Source organism: Bubalus kerabau, chromosome 23, assembly GCF_029407905.1.
Source record: "Bubalus kerabau isolate K-KA32 ecotype Philippines breed swamp buffalo chromosome 23, PCC_UOA_SB_1v2, whole genome shotgun sequence".
Classification (NCBI taxonomy): Eukaryota; Metazoa; Chordata; class Mammalia; order Artiodactyla; family Bovidae; genus Bubalus; species Bubalus kerabau.
Window position 1 is genome coordinate 20678232 of NC_073646.1, and position 24147 is coordinate 20702378.

Below are 24147 nucleotides of genomic sequence, written 5' to 3' on the forward strand. Positions count from 1 at the left end.
CAATAAGGAACTCATGATGTGAGCCACAGTCAGCTCCCAGTCTTGTTTTGCTGACTGTATAGAGCTTCTCCATCTTTAGCTGCACAGAATATAATCAATATATTCAATCAGTATAATCAGTCTGATTTTGGTATTGACCATTTGGTGATGTCCATGGGTAGAGTCATCTCTTTTGTTGTTGGAAGAGGGTTGCTGTGACCAGTGCGTTCTCTTGGCAAAACTTTGTTAGCCTTTGCCCTGCTTCATTTTATACTCCAAGGCCAAACTTGCCTGTTATTCCAGATATCTCTTCACTTCTTACTTTTGCATTTCAGTCCCCTGTGATGAAAAGGACATCTTATTTTGGTGTTAGTTCTAGAAGGTCTTGTGGATCTTCATAGAACCATTCAGCTTCATCTTCTTCAGCATTAGTGGTTGGAGCGTAGGCTTGGATTACTCTAATATTGAATGATTTGCTTTGGAAGTGAACTGAAATCGTTCTGTCATTTTTGAGATTGCACCCCAAGTACTGCATTTTGGACTCTCTTCTTGACTATGAGAGCTACTCCATTTCTTCTAAGGGATTCTTGCCCACAGTAGTAGGTATAATGGTCATCTGAGTTAAATTCGCTCATTCCTGTCCCTCCTCCCTGAGAGCATTGTCTTCTACCAACACAAAACCTGGAAGTGGTTGAGGAAGATGGAACCTCCTAACCATTGTTTGGGGTGGAGTTGGTGTTCCGGAAGCATATTGGGTTGGGCCAGTTGGGACGGGATGCGTTGGACTTTTAGCTGCATTGTGCCTGCTGGGTGTCTGTTTGGGAATGGGAATAGTTGGGTAGAAGGCAGAGAAGGGGGCTTCCCTGGTAGCTTAGCTGGAAAAGAATCCACCTACAATGCTGGAGACCCCGATTTGATTCCTTGGTCAGTAAGATCCTCTGGAGAGGATACCCACTCCAGTATTCTTGGGCTTCCCTGGTGGCTCAGATAGTAAAGAATCCGCCTGCAATGCACGAGACCTGAGTTCGATCCCTGGGTTAGGAAGATTCCCTGGAGGAGGGCATGGCAAGCCACTCCAGTATTCTTACCTGGAGAATCCCCATGGACAAAGGAGCCTGGCAGCTACAGTCTGTGAGGTCACAAAGAGTCAGACACGACTGAGTGACTAAGCATAGCACAGCACATTGTTGTCCACTTAGTTCACTCATTACTAAAATGTTAATGTTCACTCGTGCTATCTCCAATTTGACCACTTTCGATTTACCTTGATTCATGGACCTAACATTCCAGGTTTCTATGCAATCTTGTTCTGACAGCATTGGACTTTACTTTCACCGCCAGACGCATTCACAGCTGGGCATCCATTCCTCTTTGGCTTAGCATCTTTATTCTTTCTGGAGCTATTTCTCTGCTCTTCTCCAGTAGCATATTGGACACCTCCCAATCTGGGGGGTTCATCTTTCAGTGTCTTAGCTTTTTGCCACATCTGTAAATGGGGATAATACCTATTACCTTGCAAAGTGGCTGGACTGATCAATATACCTGAAACACCTGCCACACCTATGTGCAGGCACCTATGATAGGTAGCTATTGTTGTTAAAGAACTAAATGGATTAATCTCTTATCACATCGCAATACATAAAATATAATGTTGAAATTGGCTATTTACCCCTCATATAGTCACTAAAAGCAATCAGATTTTTTTTTTCCCAACTCGGATATATCACTGTGTTAGACCTGGTTGCCCATATCATTTTTACCATACATGCCTGATACTTAACCTGGATTGCTGTCTTCTTCCTTCCAGTTTAGTGCACTAAGAGAAAAAAAATACCAGGCAGCCTATTTATTGTGTATTTATGTATTTGTTTTTGGCTGCCCTGGGTCTTCATTGCTGCACGCAAGCTTCTGCTAGTGGCGGTTAGCGGAGGCCGCTCTTGGTTGCAGTATACAGGCTTCTCCTTGCAGTGACTTCTGCTGTTACAGTGCCTGGTTCTGGGGTACCCAGGTTCAGTAGTTGTGGCGTACAGGCTTCGCTGCTCCTCAGCATGTGGAATCTTTCCAGGGACAAATCCATGCCCCCTGAATTGGCAGGTGGATTCTTAACCACTGGACGACCAGGGAAGTCTCAGGTAGCCTATTTAAATGCTTATATACAAGTTCTGTTCTGCATATTAAACGTAACATGTATTTGGGGATTCTCTAGTAATGATGACAGAATATACTAACCATATTTCTGTCAACCTTTTTACTGTAATGTTTGCTAAGTGCACTATGGATGTAGTTTGTGGCCCAAGAATAGATTTTCCCCTACCCAGCCAACTTTATAAGCCATGACCTTGACTTCCTTAGTTGAAGTCAGTAACCACGTATAAAGTATTCTAAAAGTAAAGGATGATTGATAATCACAGGTAACCTGTAATTTGTTATAGTCCTATTCGTTTGCTTATTATGAGACATAAAATGAGAAACTGTGTATTTTCCTATCCTGTAGATAAAATAATTACATTGAGAGTTTAAATTTTTAAAATCATTAATTGAATCACTGAAAAACCCATAGCAATGAATCTTCTTTAAGTAACAGATGTATGTAGGCATGTAAGATCACCTTTAGGACTCCCACTTTTACAAGATTTAGTGGGTTAGGATCAGAAAACAAACTCTTATGTTGAAGTGTTGCTGGTATAGGACTAACTCCCAGAGCTTTCTATTGGGAGTATTTGCCTACTAACCATCCAGCAGGTAGTTATCATCCATTAACCATTTAGACTCACACTAGTAGCCAGTAAGATGCTTGCTTTAAGTGCACCACCTTGTATTTAAGATTTTATTTTTTTGACTTTCAAGTTTTATTTTTTAAATTGGAATATAGTTGATTTTCAGTATCGTGTTAGTTTCTGCTCTACAACAAAGTGAATCAGTTGTGCATACACATATATCCACTATTCTTACAGGTTCTTTACCCATATAGGTCATTACAGAGTATTGAGTAGAGTTCCCTGTGCTATATAGTAGGTCCTTATTATTTATCTATTTTATCTCTAGTAGTGTATACATGTCAATTCCAATCTCCCAATTTATCCCTCACCACTTAAGATTTTAATTGTTATTGTGAATATCTTCAGAGTTATCCGGGAGGTTGGTGCATTTTGGTTTTTCCTACTGTGCTGTTTCTTTTTTTATTTTTGTCTCTGTTAAGTTGTTGGCCAGTGCTTTTGTTCTCTTTGTTAGCCTAGAGTTAATGAAAATACTTAAATACTTTTCCCATAAATACTTAAATACTTTATCCCTTATATATCGCCTCCTTTTGCCTTCTGCACTCCCTCTTTAGGAACTTGTGGCAAATCCCCAACTTGACCATTCAGGCAGTTCACATCCAGTTGAAAAAGTCTGGGTTGCAAATGTCATCAGCCGTCCCAAATGGTGCAGTTCCCAGTGACTTTTCTTGTATCCCCTTAGGTGTACAACCAAAGACCTCTAATGTGGTTAAGGGCTCCAATTTTCTGATTTTGGGTGGTGGTGTTTTTTTTTAGGGAGAATCCACCCACTTCTTTGAAGAACAGGACTGTCTTTTGACTGTATGAGTATAAACTACGGAAGCACTTGCTCCTTTTTTGTGAACTTATTCTCTTCTGCATTCTAGAAACTCTTTAACGATTCTGCTCTGTTGTTGACATTTTCCCATGCTGTTATAGAATTTTTCTAAATGTAAATTGCTTGGGTCATTTCATTGAGATTTGGAGAAGGAAGAAGAGCAAACTTACTCACTTTGTCCCCCGAAGTGAAGGTGTTAGTTAGGCGCTAAGTGGTGTCCAGCTGTTTTGTGACCCCATGGACTGTAGCTTGTCAGGCTCCTCTGTCCATGGAATTCTCCAGGCAAGAATACTGGAGTGGATAGCCATGCCCTCCTCCAGGGGATCTTCCCAACCCAAGGATCAAACCCAGGTCTCCTGAATTGCAGGCAGATTCTTTACTAAGAAGCCCAAAGGTGTGTAATAAATGCTAATTGAATCAGAGAAATCAAAAGAGATTTAGTCCATATTAATTTATTGTCTTTTAAATTTTTATTAATACTCGGAAAAGTTGTAATATAGCAATTTTCCTAAGTCACACTTTTTTTTTTAAAGGTAAGCTAGGAAAGATTTGGCTTCGCTGGTGCCTCAGTGGTAAAGAATCTACCTGCCAAATGCAGGAGTCATGGGTTCCATCCCTGGGTTGGGAATAACTCCTGGAGAAGGAAATGGCAACCTGCTGCAGTATTCTTGCCTGGGAAATCCCATGGACAGAGGAGTCTGGTGGGCTGCAGTCCATGGAGTCGCCAAATAGTTGGACATGATTTGACAACTAAACAACAAAACAACAACAAAAAGAGGCTTAAATTCTGTACTCCTGAAATGTTAAGAACATTGGGTGATTGGTTAGAATGCAGGAGACATTACATTAGTTAAGTGACTAACAACACAGACTCTGGAATCTGGATTCAAATTCTCCCTGTACTATTTGCTAGTGGCATGGTCTTGGCTGCCATATTTCAGAGGCCTCTTTAAAGGTTAAAGCATCATGTATATAAAACAGTGCTTGGCACATAGCACTGCGTGTCAGCTAAAATTAATGGGACTGACTTTTGGAGATTCTTTGCTATAATCTTTTCAGTAGTCATAGGCAATTATCTTAAAATGGATCATAAATGCTGTGTAGTTTTTGGTTGTAGATATAAATGTCACCATACTAGAATATAGAATCTAGCCCATGTACAAATGGACTTTTTTTTTACCTTATATAAAGAATAATACCACTATAATGAAATGCTAAAAGAAAGCTTTGCTTGAACCATGTATATGTTACACATACTCAAAAAAAAATAAAAATGATAGCAAGAAAGTAAGTCCTACTGTTCACTACAAATTGAAACCAGTGAGCCTAACTGTATGTCAGATTGATAATGTAACTACCAAGGAAAAAATAATAAAGTAACTTTTGAATACAGTGCTCTGACTGTGTTCTCTTAGTGGACCATCAGATCAGATCAAATCAGATCAGTCGCTCAGTCATGTCCGACTCTTTGCGACCCCATGAATCGCAGCATGCCAGGCCTCCCTGTCCATCACCAACTCCCGGAGTTCACTGAGACTCAAGTCCATCGAGTCAGTGATGCCATCCAGCCATCTCATCCTCTGTCGTCTCCTTCTCCTCCTGCCCCCAATCCCTCCCAGCATCAGAGTCTTTTCCAATGAGTCAAGTCTTCGCATGAGGTGGCCAAAATACTGGAGTTTCAGCTTTAGCATCATTCCTTCCAAAGAAATCCCAGGGCTGATCTCCTTCAGAATGGACTGGTTGGATCTCCTTGCAGTCCAAGGGACTCTCAAGAGTCTTCTCCAACACCACAGTTCAAAAGCATCAATTCTTCGGCGCTCAGCCTTCTTCACAGTCCAACTCTCACATCCATACATGACTACAGGAAAAACCATAGCCTTGAGTAGACGAACCTTTGTTGGCAAAGTAATGTCTCTGCTTTTGAATATGCTATCTAGGTTGGTCATAACTTTCCTTCCAAGGAGTAAGCGTCTTTTAATTTCATGGCTGCAGTCACCATCTGTAGTGATTTTGGAGCCCCGAAAAATAAAGTCTGACACTGTTTCCACTGTTTCCCCATCTATTTCCCATGAAGTGGTGGGACCGGATGCCATGATCTTCGTTTTCTGAATGTTGAGCTTTAAGCCAACTTTTTCACTCTCCTCTTTCACTTTCATCAAGAGGCTTTTGAGTTCCTCTTCACTTTCTGCCATAAGGGTGGTGTCATCTGCATATCTGAGGTTATTGATATTTCTCCCGGCAACCTTGATTCCAGTTTGTGTGTCTTCGAGTCCAGCATTTCTCATGATGTACTCTGCATATAAGTTAAATAAACAGGGTGACAATATACAGCCTTGACGAACTCCTTTTCCTATTTGGAACCAGTCTTGTTCCATGTCCAGTTCTAACTGTTGCTTCCTGACCTGCATACAAATTTCTCAGGAGGCAGATCAGGTGGTCTGGTATTCCCATCTCTTTCAGAATTTTCCACAGTTGATTGGGATCCACACAGTCAAAGGCTTTGGCATAATCAATAAAGCAGAAATAGATGTTTTTCTGGAACTCTCTTGCTTTTTCTATGATCCAGCGGATGTTGGCAATTTGATCTCTGGTTCCTCTGCCTTTTCTAAAACCAGCTTGAATGTCAGGAAGTTCACGGTTCATGTATTGCTGAAGCCTGGCTTGGAGAATTTTGAGCATTACTTTACTAGCGTGTGAGATTGTGCGGTAGTTTGAGCATTCTTTGGCATTGCCTTTCTTTGGGATTGGAATGAAAACTGACCTTTTCCAGTCCTGTGGCCACTGCTGAGTTTTCCAAATTTGCTGGCATATTGAGTGCAGCACTTTCACAGCATCATCTTTCAGGATTTGGAATAGCTCAACTGGAATTCCATCACCTCCACTAGCTTTGTTCGTAGTGATGCTTTCTAAGGCCCACTTGACTTCACATTCCAGGATATCTGGCTCTAGGTCAGTGATCACACCATCGTGATTATCTGGGTCGTAAAGATCTTTTTTGTACAGTTCTTCTGTGTATTCTTGCCATCTCGTCTTAATATCTTCTGCTTCTGTTAGGTCCATACCATTTCTGTCCTTTATCGAGCCCATCTTTGCATGAAATATTCCTTTGGTATCTCTGATTTTCTTGAAGAGATCCCTAGTCTTTCCCATTCTGTTGTTTTCCTCTATTTCTTTGCATTGATCGCTGAAGAAGGCTTTCTTATCTCTTCTTGCTATTCTTTGGAACTCTGCATTCAGATGTTTATATCTTTCCTTTTCTCCTTTGCTTTTCGCTTCTCTTCTTTTCACAGCTATTTGTAAGGCCTCCCCAGACAGCCATTTTGCTTTTTTGCATTTCTTTTCTATGGGGATGGTCTTGATCCCTGTCTCCTGTACAATGTCACGAATCTCATTCCATAGTTCATCAGGCACTCTATCTATCAGATCCAGGCCCTTAAATCTATTTCTCACTTCCACTGTATAATCATAAGGGATTTGATATAGGTCATACCTGAATGGTCTAGTGGTTTTCCCTACTTTCTTCAATTTAAGTCTGAATTTGGCAATAAGGAGTTCATGGTCTGAGCCACAGTCAGCTCCTGGTCTTGTTTTTGCTGACTGTATAGAGCTTCTCCATCTTTGGCTGCAAAGAATATAATCAATCTGATTTCGATGTTGACCATCTGGTGATGTCCATGTATAGAGTCTTCTCTTGTGTTGTTGGAAGAGGGTGTTTGTTATGAGCAGTGCATTTTCTCTAAGGGCAAAGAGACCAGTAAGGAAATGTTGATCTTGGTAGGTAGCGAACCCCCTATAGTAGCTCTTCACAAGAAATGTTATTCCCATTTTGCTGATGAAGAAGTATAGTTGAAGAAGGGAATGATTTGTTTGGCATCTTTTAATTAGGTGGTAGAGCTGAATTTAAAAGCTCATAACCTGTTCATTATACCACACTACTTTTTAAAATTGTTATAGTGTGCTGTTAGATGAGTCCCTGGTTTCTTTAGTTCTTACCTTTCGTTTATTGTTCTTCCCTTCCCTTTATCTTTTATTATTTCTTTTCTTTATCATCTGTAATATTAGTCAGAACCTCATTTTCAAGAGCTTCCTGACCTCTTGTATCTCCTTTCCTTCAAGAATTTCATTCCATGCATCATGCCTACCTTTTTGAAATCTGCCTTCCTAAATTAAAGGGTGTATGACACTTCCTACTCTTTTCATTATGAATTCCAGGGTGGCCTGAAAGACTTTCTCTTGATTCTCATTCCTCCTACTTTGTCAATAATTAGTTTCCTGCTGAATTATAGCTAGTGTCAAAGTCATGATTATTTACAGGCATAGTCTATTGATAATTGATCCTGAAAGTTGTAAATGAGAGAGCTGCAGCCTTTTTTTTTTTTTTTCAGTTTGTTTCAATTGTTTATTAACTGGCCAGATTGCAGAAATAATCCTGGTAGATACCTTAGTTCATCCTTCTAATAAGCCTGTTGATCTGGTCTTCCCTGTTGGCAGCATCTCCACCTTCTACAAAATGGGTGGTCTTTTTCTTCATTCCACCTCGTGGAAAAGACAGTTTAAAGGGCCACAGGAAGTTGCTTGCTTCTTTGAAATGTTTTCCAACGGTATAGATCTCATCAATCAGATCCTGCATGCAGATGATTCCATATTTCCCAAGAGACCGAGCAATCAGTGCGTTGTATGTCAGGGCAATTCACTTCTTGTTCATTTTGCCATAACCACGCTTGCAGATCAGTTCATTTACAGACTTCAGATTCAGGTACCCCCATGCAATGTATGGCTCCACAATTCTCAGCATGTTAATTGATGCTTTGTTGAGCTTCACAAAGGTGCCATTGAAGATCTGCCGGAGGCGAAGGAGCTGCAGCACCTTTCGACCCTTTGGGCTCACACCGTTGATACCTCTGATCCTGATGACAAATGCCAGTTTGGGTTCTGTAGGTACATAGAAGTTGCTGGCTTTTTGTGCCATCCTAGCCATTTGAATTTCAGTTCTGTACATCTGCCTATATTCCTTGTGGTAATGCTTAGGTTTTTCATAGATAAGCTTCCTCTTTGCCTTTCAGAGCATCTTTTGGGCAAACTTCTTTCTCAGGCGCTTGATCTTAAGCTTTTTCTTGATCTTAAGTTTGATCTAAGCTTTTTCTTAAGGGTTTCTGGCACAGCAGGAACCTTCTTTTTCTTCTCTTCTGCACCCTCCATGGTTCCAGCCAGGAAAGAGGTGAAAGCTTCATTCCTAAAGACATCTATCTGTTTGTAACTTGAAATATCTTATGGGGATTTGGTGAGACATGTGGTGGGGAAAGTGATAGAGAATGCAATTGTTGGACCTGCATTTTTTCTATGAGAGATAGTAGAAACAAATATCAGTTTATAAACTGTGATTTTGAAATGATTGATTCATTAAAGAAGGCAAGTAAAAATAGCAGTGAAACAAGATATAATAACTAGTTGTTAAATGAACTTTCTGTTCTTTGAAAAGGGACTGATTAAGGAAGAAAATATGTAAATAATTTGAGTACATAAGCTGCTATTTGAGATTTTGCTGGGTAAAAATGATGGGAAGAATTAAACTATACAACAATTTAGTTGAATCTTGCTTAAAGTACTTTGTGTTGTAAATCTCCAAACTTACTTTAACTACAGCATTTAAAGAACTTCTTCTTGAATTAGCACAATCAAAATGGAATTCATTCTATTTTTTAATCATTCCTGAATTACTGTCTTTATTTTTTTTTAAATTCTGGATTATTCCAGTTGGCCCAGTCTTTTTTTAAAAAAAATTTTAATTTTATATTGGAACATAGCCGATTAGCAATACTGTGATAGTTTCAGGTAAACAGCAGATACCATAAATTCAGCCATACACAATACATGTATCCATTCTCCTCCAAACCACCTTCCCATCCAGGCTGCCACATAACATTGAGCAAAGTTCTCTGTGCTATACAGTAGGTCCTTGTTGGTTATCCATTTCAGATATAGCAGTGTGTGCATGTCATCCCAAACTGACTATCGCTTCCTCCCATTCTTACCACCTGGCAACCATAAGTTCATTCTCAAAGTCTGGGAGTCTGTTACTAGTTTGTAAATAAGTTCATTTCTATCATTTCTTTTCAGATTCCACATACAAGGGATACCATATGATATTTCTTCTTCTCTGACTTCATGCAATGTAACAATCTTTAGGTCCATCTCTGTTGCTGCAAATGGTATTACTCCATTATTTTCACTATCTTTAAAGTGCATGATTTTAAAATGTAATTTAATATAGTAACTCAGCTGGTAAAGCATCCGCCTGCAGTGCAGGAGACCTCAGTTCAATTCCTAGGTTGGGTAGATCCCCTGGAGAAGGGATACCCACTCCAGTATTCTTGGGCTTCCCTGGTTGCTCAGACAGTGAAGAATCCACCTGCAAAGCAGATCTGTGTTCAATCCCTGGATTGGGAAGATCCCCTGGAGGAAGGCATGGCAACCCACTCCAGTATTCTTGCCTGGAGAATTCTCATGGACAGAGGTGCCTGGCAGACTACAGTCCATGAGGTCACAAAGAGCTGGACATGACTGAGCAACTAAGCCCAGCACATATCAGAGAAATTGTCCAGAAAACCTAGGCCCAGAATTTCAGTATAATGTTAAAAAGAAATAAGATTAGCCATCAGATTAATTTTTTTAATTATGTTTTTTATCAGAATTAAGACAGTAAAATAATGTTATAGTCTTTTATTAGATTAACTGAGTTTCTAAACACCTGAAGAAGATTATTTTAGTATTTCCTGTGCAGAGTTTGTGAAGAATGTACCTTTGTCTGTGGAATCAGAATTATGAGACCTCTTTGTTGATGTTTCTAAGGGTTAACTCTCTGGACAAACATACCAAAAAAAAAAAAAAACACTATTCTACCAAAATATGCCTAAATAGTAAACTGTTAGCGAAGTATCGAATCAGACCTTTTTCCACCTGGTACCTAGTCATTTAACCTTTTATTCAGTTTCCTCATTTGTATTATTTTGAGAATTAAAGAAGTATATGTAAATTAAATAAGTATATGTAAAACACTTAATAATACTATGACTGGCACTAAATAAGTGCCCAGAATATAGTGGCAGCTATTACTATTTATCCTTTCCCCCACCTCTAGATTTATGAGTGATCAGATGAGATCAGATCAGTTGCTCAGTCATGTCCGACTCTTTGCGACCCCATGAATCGCAGCACGCCAGGTCTCCCTGTCCATCACCAACTCCCGGAGTTCACTGAGACTCACGTCCATCGAGTCAGTGATGCCATCCAGCCATCTCATCCTCTCTTGTCCCCTTCTGCTGCCCCCAATCCCTCCCAGCATCAGAGTCTTTTCCAATGAGTCAAGTCTTCGCATAAGGTGGCCAAAATACTGGAGTTTCAGCTTTAGCATCATTCCTTCCAAAGAAATCCCAGGGCTGATCTCCTTCAGAATGGACTGGTTGGATCTCCTTGCAGTCCAAGGGACTCTCAAGAGTCTTCTCCAACACCACAGTTCAAAAGCATCAATTCTTCGGCGCTCAGCCTTCTTCACAGTCCAACTCTCACATCCATACATGACTACAGGAAAAACCATAGCCTTGAGTAGACGAACCTTTGTTGGCAAAGTAATGTCTCTGCTTTTGAATATGCTATCTAGGTTGGTCATAACTTTCCTTCCAAGGAGTAAGCGTCTTTTAATTTCATGGCTGCAGTCACCATCTGTAGTGATTTTGGAGCCCCGAAAAATAAAGTCTGACACTGTTTCCACTGTTTCCCCATCTATTTCCCATGAAGTGGTGGGACCGGATGCCATGATCTTCGTTTTCTGAATGTTGAGCTTTAAGCCAACTTTTTCACTCTCCTCTTTCACTTTCATCAAGAGGCTTTTGAGTTCCTCTTCACTTTCTGCCATAAGGGTGGTGTCTGCATATCTGAGGTTATTGATATTTCTCCCGGCAACCTTGATTCCAGTTTGTGTGTCTTCGAGTCCAGCATTTCTCATGATGTACTCTGCATATAAGTTAAATAAACAGGGTGACAATTTACAGCCTTGACGAATTCCTTTTCCTATTTGGAACCAGTCTGTTGTTCCATGTCCAGTTCTAACTGTTGCTTCCTGACCTGCATACAAATTTCTCAAGAGGCAGATCAGGTGGTCTGGTATTCCCATCTCTTTCAGAATTTTCCACAGTTGATTGGGATCCACACAGTCAAAGGCTTTGGCATAATCAATAAAGCAGAAATAGATGTTTTAGGGAAGCAAAATTTATTTTGAGCACCCTTTATTCTAATGTTAAGGTTTTAAAGTAGAGGTTAGGACAAAATCATATTTTTCTGAACCCAAACACTTGAGATTCTGTTTGGGAAGTGAGAAAGCTGCCAAATATCTACTCTACTTGTGCAGTGGCAAGAAGATTGAATTTCTAGTTTGTTTCCTGCCTCAAGTGCTTGCTTTCAATTCCTTTGTCTCAATATGAAAATTTCTGTATTTGTTTGGAGATCCTTGTCTGACTGAAACAACAGAGAACAGCTCCCAGCAGTTTTAGTATAGCTAGCTAACCATAACTTTCTGGAAGAATATCTGGATGCAGTTGCAATTTTTAAAGCCTATCATATTTTATGTCATTAAATTTCTTTCAGTTCTTTTCCTAAGTTGTGCCCATTCATCTTAAGAAATATACATTTTATGCAGAAAATGTAAGTATACAGTTGACTATCAATAAAAATTATTATCAGTTAATCTACTGTAGTTTTCCCTTATCTCGGTTTCAGAATATAATCATTACACCAAACACATACATGCACATACATATATACCCATACATACAAATGTAATTTTTCTTTATTGTGATTACTCAATTGCTTTACGTAGTAGAAGTTATGATTTTTTTTATTATTATTATAATCATTTCATCAGTGTCATGGGCATCCCTGGTGGCTCAGTCAGATGGTAAAGAATCTGCCTGCAATGCAGGAGACCTGAGTTCAATCCCTGGGTCGGGAAAATCCCCTTGAGAAGGGAAATGGCAACCCACGCCAGTATTCTTGCCTGAAGAATCCCATGGACAGAGGACCCTGGTGGGCTGCAGTCCATGGGTTGGCAAAGAGTTGGACACGACTGAACAACTAACACTTTGACTTTCACATCAGTGTCATAGATAAGCTGCTGAACCCTGGTCTTTTTTTTTTTTTTTTTTTTGGCTACATTAAGTCTTAGTTGCAGATTGCAGGATCTTTCGTTGTGGCATGCAGGCTCTCTAGTTGTGGTGTGAGCTTAGCTGCCCCACAGCATGTGGGATCTTAGTCCCCTGACCAGGGATGGAAGCTGTGTCACCTGCATAAGAAGGTGGATTCTTAACCACTGGACCACCAAGGAAGTCCCCTGGACCCTGGTCTTTAAAGAGAGAGAATCCGGGGCTTCCCTGGCAGTTCAGTGGTTAAGACTCTGTTCTTCAAATGCAGGGGGGCACAGCTTTGATCCTTGGTCAGGGAACTAAGATCCGTCATGCCACACATCTTGGCCAAAAAAATTGAGAGCAGATGCTGACATCAGAAGTGCATAATTAATACTTTGTAAATATCAGATGGTGGTTTTGTTTGTTTTTAAAATTGGTCATTTTTCCTGCTTCATCAAAAGACATTCTTTTTTTTATTAATTTTATTTATTCATTCTTTTTTGTCTGTGTTGGGTCTTCACTGCTGCCTGGGCCCTTCTCCAGCTTTAGTGAGCAGGGGCCTCCCCTCAGCTGCGGTGCTCAGGCTTCCCATTGCAGAGCAAGTGCTTTAGGGCTTGTGAGCTCCAGTAGTTGCGGCTCCTGGGATCCAAAGCAGAGTCTCAATATTTGTGGCACACGGATTCATTTGTTCCACAGCACGTAGAATCCTCCTGGACCGGACCCTTCACCACTGAGCCACCAGGGAACCCGCAGAAGGGTGTTTTAAACTCATTTCTAAAAATAACATTAAGTTGATGCATAGTTGATTAACAGTATTACTTTCAGGTGTATGCATATTGATTCAATGTTTTATAAATATGCTCCGTTAAAACTTACTACAATTTAATGGCTATAATTCCTTGTGATAAACAGTATATCCTTGTTGCTTATCTATTTTATATAGCTGCTTATAGTTTTTAATCCCATACTCCTAATTTTCCCCTCTTCCCTTTGGTAACCACTAGTTTTTCTATATCCATGACTCTTATTTCCTTTTTCAAATTACCCTTTAAAAATTTTTTCTTAGGTTATTTTTATTTTTGGCTGCACTCGGTCGTTGCTGTGCACAGGCTTTCTCTAGTTGCAGCAAGCAGCAGCTGTGCTCTCGTTGTAAGGTGTGGGCTTCTCATTGTGGCGGTTTCTCTTGCTGCAGAGCAGAGCACCGACTCTAGGGCTCATGGGCTCTGTGGTTGTGTCAGTAGAGCTTAGTTGCCCCACAGCATGTGGAATCTCCCTAGAGCAGGAATCAAACCCATGTCCCCTGCATTGGCAGGTAGATTCTTAACCAGTGGACCACCAGGGAAGTCCTAAATTACCTTTTACTATACTGAACCTCTTTCTTGTAGGAATTGTTATATATAATCTTCTTGAGGCTTCCCAGATGGTGTTAGTGATAAAGAATCTGCCTGCCAATGCAAGACATGCAAGAAGCTCGGGTTCAATCCCTGGGTCAGGAATATTCCCTAGGAAATGGTACCCACTCCAGTTTTCTTGCCTGGAAAATTCCGTGGGCAGAGGAGCCTGGCGGGCTACAGTCCATGGGGCCACAAAGAGCAACATGACTGAGCTATTGCACCATATATATACTCTTCTTAGTCATATTTCCTTTAATTTTTTTTTCTAAAACTTTATTTTCCCAAAGGTGATAAATTATATTTCATGTTCTACATTTACATTCCATTTACCATTGCATCACTACTATATATGTGAATTAGTACGTATGATCAGAGTATTACTTCCTTTACACTTTCTCTGATGCTCATGTTTTTAAAAGTTATAAAGTACAGATTGTTTAGTGTAAATTCCTACCATTTTGAATACTTCCAAGTTCAAAAGAATTTTTTTCTCAAGGCTGTTAGGTATGTGTATGATTCATAACATGAAACAGGGTTGCCTGTTCTTTCTTAAGTTGACATTTAAAGTCTTCTAGTCTTTCCTGTCTGTACTTAGCTGCTCAGTCGTGTCCAACTCTTTGCAACCCTACGGACTGTAGCACACCAGGTTTTTCTCCTGGCAAGAATACAGGAGTGGGTTGCCATTTCCTCCTCCAGGGGATCTTCCCAACCCAGGGATCAAACTCAGGTCTCCCATATCGCAGGCAGATTCTTTACTGTCTGATCCACCAGGGAAGCCCCTTATCTGTCTAGGGGAAAAATATCTAACATAGTTTAATGTCATATAGATTATCATAGATCTTACAATTTGGGAAAATTCTCCTTTCTTCAATCTCCTTTCCAGTTTTAAAGCTTTTACCTCTCCTTCCAGTGTGCCACCAAAATGTAGTTTGGTAATCAGTTGATTTGAACTTTAGATACTAAAATCTTCTGGACACAAAATGCTGTTGTGTTCTTAAGGGCTTTTCCTCAGTTATTTGGACCTCTCATAGGAATTTTGAAATCACTGGATTGTTAAACACCTTCACACAAAAATCAATGTTTGGCTATAAAGACCATTTTCTCAGATCCTTCCCCGTAAACCCATGTTTCTCTGCCCAGCCCCCCAAGTTTGGGATGTTTCCTAGCAAAATTGTTTATGATATCCATTCTTTTATTAGAAGAAATCTATTCAAAGTGTATCACCATGTTGCTTTGGACTCCATACGGAATTCATACTATCTGCTCAAACTTCCCCCAGATTCAGAATTGGTAAGAGTGCTCTGAGCCTCAGTATTCTCTTGGGTCTTTTATTTTGCAGACTTACCTGTAGATTGATTATTCACTGGGGTTCAGAACCTATCATGCAATTCTGCAGGAAAAGGTTCAAATGCAGTTGTATGTGAAAATCAAAACTTTATTTTTCCAAACAGGTTAAACGTGTATGTCTGTGTAAAGCTAAACCAGCTAAGGCAGGTCACTGTTTTTCCACTTGAAAACTTGCTTCAAGTGTCATAACATGAATGTTTCATGGATATTTCTAGGCAAATTATGCACCAGTGCCTTTCTCTTTACAATTAAATATTTCCAGTTCAGAACTTTTTTTTTAAGTATTCTGTTGAGCTGACAAATGGTCACAAAAGTGATTCTGACTTAGTTTATTCCATTCTTTACAAAGTATTTTTTACCTACTCTAGGATAAGATGCAATAAAGACTCAGTTTTAGTGAAAGCTACAAACAAACAGTTAATTGGAATTCAGTAAGAAGAGTGCTAAAATAGTAGTAAATGCATATTGCTGTGGGAGCACACTGGAATGCCTCTAACTCAGGCTTGAAATCTTAGAAATGGCTAGCAACAAGGAAGAGTGACATCCAGAGAATAAGTTGATCTAAATAAGTTGATCTGAAGAATAAGTTGACCAGAGAAGGGAAGGATGTAAGAGTGTTCCAGGTAGAAGGAAAAGCAAGTTTAAAGTCTCAGAAGTTTGTTTTGTTTGTTTGTTTGATTTGAAGTTGTATGTGGGGAACCTGAAAGCTCAGTGGGCCTGATTACTGTAGTTTGAAGGGAAGAGTAGTGTCAAAGGATAATGGGGAAATAGGGACTAGATGATGAAGAGCTTATTTTTTCCATCTCTTTCTTTTTTTAAAAAACAGATATATTGAGATATTTTACATGCTACATAGTGCGTCCCTTTAAAGTGTACAGTTTTTAGTATATTCAGTGTTGTACAGCCATCACCAGCCAGCTTTAGAACATTTTTGTCACCTCAGAAAGAAACCCTATGCCTTTCAACTATCACCACCCCCTCAAATATTCCAGCCCTAACCTATTCTGCAGGTTTTATGTAAATGGAATCATATAACCCTTTTGTGACTGGCTTCTTTCCCTTAGTATGTTTTCAAGGTTTATCCAATGTCATAACATGTATCAGTATTTCACTTCTTTTTATGGCCAAATAACGTTCCATTGTTGGAAATGGCAACCCACTCCATTGTTCTTGCCTGGAGAATCCCAGGGATGGGGGAGCCTGGTGGGCTGCCATCTATGGGGTCGCATAGAGTCGCACACGACTGAAGTGACTTAGCAGCAATGTTCCATTGTATAGATAAACTTCATTTTGTTCAGTAATTCATCAATTGATGAGCATTTGGGTTGTTTCTACCTTTTGTAGCTATTATGAATGATGCTACTATGAACACTAACATACACATTTTTATGTGGACATATGTTTTCAATTCTCTTGTTTTCCTAGGAGTGAAATTGCTTGATCATATCTTTAACTTTATGTGGAACTGACAGGCTGTTTTCCAAAGTGATTGCACCAATGTACATTTCTACCAACAATGTATGAGGATTCTAATTTCTCTACATTTCACCAATACTTGTTACTTGTGTTTTTGATTATAGCCATCCTAGTGGATATGAAGTAGTTTCTCATTGTGCTTTTGATTTCCATTTCCCTGATGACTAATAATGGTAAGCACTTTTCATATACTTTTGGCCATTTCTATTCTGTCTTTGGAAAAATGTCTGATCCTCTGCCCATTTTTATATTGAATTGTCTTTTTATTATTGAGTTATAAAAGATAATTATTAGACATATGACTTGAAAATATTTTCCTCTGTCCTGTGGGTTATCTTTTTACTTTCTTCATGGAATCCTTTGATGCACAGATGTTTTTAACTGTGAAGTCCATTCTATCTACTGTTTGTTTTATTGCTTGTGCTTTTGATGTCATATCTAAGAATCCATTGTCATGAAGGTCTTTTCCTAAGTTTTCTTCTCAGAGATTTAACTGTTACATTCAGATTTCTTTTCAATTTTGAGTTAATTTTTGTATATGGTGTGAAGCAAGAGTCTGCATTTATTTTTTCACATATGTCCCATCACCACTTGTTGAAAAGAGTATTCTTTCTTCATTGAATAGTCTTGGCACTGTTGTTAAAAATCAATTGGCCATAAATGTGAATGTTTATTTTGGGACCCTCAATTCTACTCCATTGATCTCTGTCTGTCCTTGTGCCATTGTTACACAGTCTTGATTACTATAGTTTTATAGAAGATTTTGAAGTCAAGAAGTCTATCTTCAAACTTTGTTCTTTTTCAAGATGTTTGTGACCATTCGTAAGTCCCTTATATTTCCATATATATTTTAGGGTCATCTTGTTGATTGTTACAACAGAAAACAAAAAACCCATCGGGGAATTGTGATAAAGATCACATTGAATCTATAAATCAATTGGGCAACTATTATCTAATAAATCTTCCAATCCATGGGTATGGGATATCTTACTATCTATTTAAAACTTTGTTAATTTCAGCAACATTTTGTAGTGTTCAGTGTAAAAGAGTTATAGTTAAAAAATTTTTTTAGTGGCTGACCTCAAGTTTGTAGTGTATATTTATAGCTAATCCAAGGCCTCTTTAAATAATAGTATGTTGAATACCGCTTCAGAGGCAGTGCAGCTACCTTATTATAGAGTATTAAATTCCCAGTTCCTCCTTGCAACATCACTGTTGTTCACTTCACTGAATATTATTACTTTGCACAGACTGTTTTCTTCTCTCTCTTTTTTTTTACCCTTTTGTCTGTGCTGGGTCATGCTGGGACTTCTCTAGTTGCAGAGCACAGGCTGTAGAGTTCCTAAGCTTCGGCCATTGTGGTGTGGGGGCTTAGTTGCCCCATGGCATGTGGATCTTAGTTCTCTGACCAGGGATCGAACCTGCATCCCCTGCATTGGAAAGTGGATTCTTAACCACTGGACCACCAAGGAAGTCTCTTGTATGTTTTTTGATACTTATCCTGCTTGATTTTCTGAGTTTCCTATATCTATGGTTGCCACTTGTCACTAATTTTGGGAAATTCTTGGCCATTACTTCAGATGTTTCTTTTGTTCCTTTTTTTCTTTCTTCTCCTTCTGTGTTCTCACTATGCTATGTTATATCTTTGGTCATTGTCTCACAGCTCTTAGATATTCTATCTTTTTCATTCTCTTTTCTCCTTGCAGTTCAAACACTTTCTATAGACATTTCCAGCTTGCTGATTCTTTCTTCAGCTGTGTGTACTGTATTGATGAGCCCATCAAAGACAGTCTTCATTTCTCTTTCAGAGTTTCTTATTTTATTTATTTTTGGCTGTGCTGGTCTTCACTGCTGCTCCAGCTTTTCTCTGGTTGCAGTGCACAGGCTTCTCATTGCGGTGGTCTTCTTGCTGTGGAGCATGAACTCTAGGCGCACGAGATTCAGTAGTTGTAGTTGTCCTGTGTCCTCAGTTCTCTGATGGATCTATGAAAAGTTGTTGACATTGAGTTTGTCACTTTCTTGTTCTGTGGGCAAGGGTGACAACATCTAAGTTCCTTACATATTGGCCTAGAAACCAGAAGTTAACCATTTATTTTGTTAAGTTTGTTCCTTAGTGTTTTGTTCTTTTTGCTGTTATTGTAAATGCAATCATTACCTTCTTAATTTTCAGATTGTTCATTACTCGTATATGGGAACACAATTTTTATATGTTGATATTATATCCTACAATCTTTTTACAGTCATTTATTCTAATAGTGTTTCCATAAATTTATTTTTCTTGCCCAGTTGCCTTAGCTAAACAGTGCTGAATAGAAGCAGCAAGAATAGATATCCTTGTCTTATTCCTGATCTTATGCAGAAACATTCAGTCTTTCTCCGTTAAGTATGCTAACACTGATATATGCACATATATCCTACTGTTATGTTTATAATATACATGTATGATATTTATCAGGTTGAGGAAGTTCATTTCTATTCCTAGTCTATTCCTATTCTGTATCTACATTTTTGCAAAACTGTAGTATCATATCACAACTAGATTATTGACATTGATGTATTCCACAGATCTTATCTATATTTCCTTACTTTTACTTGTAGTCACTTGTGTTTATGTATTAATAAGTTCTGCAGTTTTATCACCTATGTAGTTTCATGTGTCCATGTGCTAGACTTAAGAGGAAAACCAAAAGAAAATTTGATCTTGTGGAAGAAGATCTCAATCTTGGGGAGAAAGAGCCTTCAAGAAGAAAGAAATGGTCAGCAATGTTAGCAAAGTAAAGTTAAATTAGTTTCAAAGAGATTTTTAATAGCCTTGGCGAAACATTTTAGTGAAGTGGTAGAGTAGGAGCCTCATTCATAGTGGGTTGAGAAATGACTAATAGGTGAAGTAAGATAGCAGTGGAGATGGAATTTTGCCAGTGGAAGGGAGAGGGAGGTAAGTTAAATAGAAAAGAATGTGGGGTCTGGGGTGGGTCAGTTTTAGCTAGAGAAGAGTTGAGCTTATCTTGATGGTAATAAGGAGTCAGTAGAAAGGGGGGGGTTGATAATGCTTCAAAGAGGAGGAATTCTTATTTATTTTTTGCTGCACTAGGTTTTTGTTGCTGCACACAGGCTTTCTCTAGTTGTGGTGAGTGGGGGCTTCTTTCTAGTTGTGGGGAGTGGGGGCTTCTTTCTAGTTGTGGGGAGTGGGGGCTTCTTTTGTTGCAGAAAATGGGCTCTGGGCTGCGGGCTTTAGTAGTTGTGGCACACAGGCGGATTCTTAACCACTGGGCTACCAGGAAAGTCCGAGAAGGAATTCCTGTTTGAGTAAGGATCCTGATGATACAAAGCAGAGTGGTAGACAGCATAGCAGAGGAATAGACTTCAGGAGACGAGGTACACTTTCCTTTGTGACAAAAGGTAAGGAAGTAAGAATCAAGCAGATAAAGTTAATTTCTAGATATGATGGTAAAAATTTGAGGGAGAGTACTTCCAGTGGCTTATATTTTCTTTGCAGTGTAATGGAAGGTATCATTTGTTAGGAGTGAAAAGGGGATGATAAGGTTGGAAGTTTTAGGAGAGTGGAAAAGGTCGAGATAGCCACTGTAGAGAGTGGGAGAGAGTGAGCTGGGTAGAAAAGCAGGAAGATTTCTAGGTCATAATGAAGGCCTAGCTGGGCCTATGGGACATAAATTTTTTTAATGATCCCAGTCTTCTGGTTATATATTTTTTCCTAGTAGAGTTCAGCCGAGTAAGTGGAGATGTGGGAAAAGGAGATCATTATGTTGATCCAGGGTTGAAGTTTTCCACATGACATTGAATTGATTAAGCATAGTTGTTTAATAGACTTTTAAATCAGACATGTCTCAGTTTTAATCCTATTCTGACCACTAGTGATTTCTGAAGATTACTTATGCTTCTCTAAGCCTCAGTTTCCTAATAATTAAATCAACACCTAATCATATCAATTTTCTAATCATAATAATGCCTCTCTCAGTGATAAGGAATAAAAAAGACAAACAAGTAAGTCCTTAACACATAGTTTGGCACATAAGTGTTAATAAATAGCAGCTTTTATTGTTATTTGTGGGCCAGTCCTGTTACTTACTAGCTGAATGATCTTAGGCAAGTTTCTTTCCTTTTTATTTGTAAAAAGGACATGATAATACTTGTTGGGAATATGCATTCAGTTGGGTATTTTTTGAAGGGAAAAGAATACAATGGCAGACATATCCTATTCAGCACTCAGTAACTTTGAGTTGAAGCAGAATCTGTAGATTTTTAGAAAATTAAATTGGAAAGTTAGATGGGAATTTTGGCCTTTGTTTTATAATTAGTAGATAGTCTGTAAAAATTAAGAAGGTAATGATTGCATTTACAATAAAAGCAAAAAGAACAATTAGCAGAGAGATAACATGAAAGTGGTGTTTTGAGAAAATTAATCAGTCATGGGATAGGATCTAAGCCGGATACCAGCCTTTCACAGAGGCCTTCCCTAACCACTCTGAGAATCTAAGATTTGCTTCCTCTTCTTCTTTAACCCCTAACCCCATATAATTTTCCAGTATTATAGTGACATATGTGACTATCTACAATTCTTTTTTTTTTTCCTTTCTCTCTCCACCAGGATATATTCTTCATGAAAAAAGGGATGTTCTTTGCCTTACTGCTGTATCCCAGTACCCAGAAGAGTGCCTTGCCCACAGAAGGCATTTAGTAAATATATGGTGAATAAATGAAATAGAAAGAGGGACTAGAAGAAGAGGGACTAGTTATTAGAATAATTTCAATATTAGAAGATCTAGATACAGATGATAGTAGTGTAAATGGAAGGAACAAACAAAAATTGCAAAGAAAGAATAATTTTTAATATATTAGAAGGGACAGAATGAGGCAAGCAACAGGATAGTTTCATGATTTCCAAAATGGTGATTGAAGCAGTGACAGTTTCATTATTAAGAGTGTCTGCATTCATCTCCTTTTACAACTTTTTATGTCTGATACTTAGGACAGTGCCTAGCATATATAGTGATGGGCAGTAAATATTTCAATGAATGAAGAAAACCGGGAAATCAGAAAGTTACCTCTTATATGCATTGTGTGTCTGAAGTAACAGTAAGACACCCAAGCAGGTAGAAGATGAGGCTAAAATTCTGTAAAGACTTAAGGGCTTTGGGATTTATGACATTTAAGGGGGAAGATGCAACTAAACAGAAGAGGCAGCCCCAGAGACGGGAGAACACCAGGAGTAGGGTTTCAGGATGGCGAAGACAGAGCCAGGAAGAAGGAGCGGCCAGTGTCACAAGCTACAGAAAAGCTAAAGAAAGCGAGGACTGGAAAAGATCTTTGGATTTAGAATCTGAGAGGACAAGAATGATCTTGGAAAGAACAACCTACATAGAACAATTAAGTGAAAGTCATGTTACAGAGGGTGTGAGGAATGAGTTAATGAGATAAATCACCCCTCCTCCCCACCTCCCAGAGCTAAAGGAAGAGAACTGGTAGTACAGTGAATAAGAATCCTCCTGCCAGTGCAGGGGATGAGGGTTTGATGCCTGGTCTGGCTTCCAGACCAGGCTTCCAGACCAGGATTTGAGGATTCCAAAAGACTCAGTGCACCTAAGCCCATGCGCTCCAACTACTGGAGCCTGCTCACTCTTGGGCCTGCAGCCACAACTACTAAGCCCATATGCTGCATCTGTTGGAGTCCACTTGTGTGACAGAGCCTGTCCTCCACAACAAGAGAAGCCACCGCAGTGAGAAGCCTGTGTACCACAGAAAAGAGTAGCTCTGGCTCATTGCAACTAGAGAGAATGCAACTAAAAATAAATAAATAATTTTTAAAATAAAGGAAGAGAAACAGTGTGGCAATCTGAATAGTCATTTAAAAGTATAGTTTGTTTTGTTTTTTATATAAAAACATGAACATTACATTTGTAGAGAGAAGAAAGATCCATAGTCTAAGACAGTTATCAAATTTTAATGTGCATAAGGACAAGAGGATTTTACTGGGACTTCCCTGGTGGTCCAGTGGTTAAGACTCTGCACTTCCACTGCAGGGGGCACAGGTTTGGTCCATTGTTCCCTGGTCAGGGAACTAAGATTCCACTTGCCTCATGGCAAAAAAAAAAAAAAAAAAGAGGATTTTCTTTATTTATTTTTGGGGGGGGGGGATTGCATTTATTTATTTATTTTTTGTTGTTGTTGTTGCATTTTTTTTTTTTAACCTGAAACACTGTATTAGTTTTGCTAAACATCAAAACGAATCTGCCACAGGTATACATGTGCTCCCCATCCTGAACCCTCCTCCCTCCTCCCTCCCCACACCATCCTTCTGGGTCGTCCCAGTGCACCAGCCCCAAGCATCCAGTATCGTGCATTGAACCTGGACTGGCAACTCGTTTCATATATGATATTACACATGTTTCAATGCCATTCTCCCAAATCTTCCCACCCTCTCCCTCTCCAACAGAGTCCATAAGACTGTTCTATACATCAGTGTCTCTTTTGCTGTCTCGTACACAGGGTTATTGTTACCATCTTTCTAAATTCCATATATATGCGTTAGTATACTGTATTGGTGTTTTTCTTTCTGGCTTACTTCACTCTGTATAATAGGCTCCAGTTTCATCCACCTCATTAGAACTGATTCAAATGTGTTCTTTTTAATGGCTGAGTAGTACTCCATTGTGTATATGTACCACAGCTTTTTTATCCATTCATCTGCTGATGGTGAGGATTTTCTTTAAAATGCACCATATAAGGAGAATCTGATTCAGTAGGTCTGAGAACCAGATAATCAGCATTTTAAAACAAGTACCCCCTCCTTGTACTTTCTTGATGGCTCAGCAGTAAAGACTCCACCTGCCAATGCAGGAGACATGGGTCTGATCCCTGGGTCGGGAAGATACCCTGGAGAACGATCTGGCGACCCATGCCAGTATTCTTGCCTGGGAAATCCCATGGACAGAGGAGCCTGGCGGGCTACAGTCCATGGGGTCTCCAAAGAGTCAGACATCACTTAGCAACTAAAGAACAATGACAGCAAACCCCCTCTACACCCCTCAAGATGCATACATGCACCATTAAAGAGATGCTGATATGGTTAAATACTAAGACACTCTGGTCCAGGAGGCAACTGAAGTCAAAAGAAAGGGTGGGAAGGAAATTAGGTTAAGGTTAAGCTTAAAGAGATGGGAATA

At 39.3% G+C, this 24147-nt stretch overlaps 1 protein-coding gene, 1 long non-coding RNA gene and 1 pseudogene across 2 annotated transcripts in view; 2 read left to right on the top strand and 1 right to left on the bottom strand.

Moving 5' to 3' along the window:
• Positions 1-24147, top strand: part of MOSMO (modulator of smoothened) — a 77047-nt gene that overhangs the window by 17879 nt on the left and 35021 nt on the right. The window lies entirely within an intron of this gene.
• LOC129637269 (60S ribosomal protein L7-like) lies at positions 8015-8772 on the bottom strand (annotated as a pseudogene).
• On the top strand, positions 12823-22810 carry LOC129637272 (uncharacterized). Its single transcript, XR_008707411.1, has 2 exons — positions 12823-17139; positions 21573-22810. It is a non-coding gene; the product is annotated as an uncharacterized LOC129637272 (long non-coding RNA).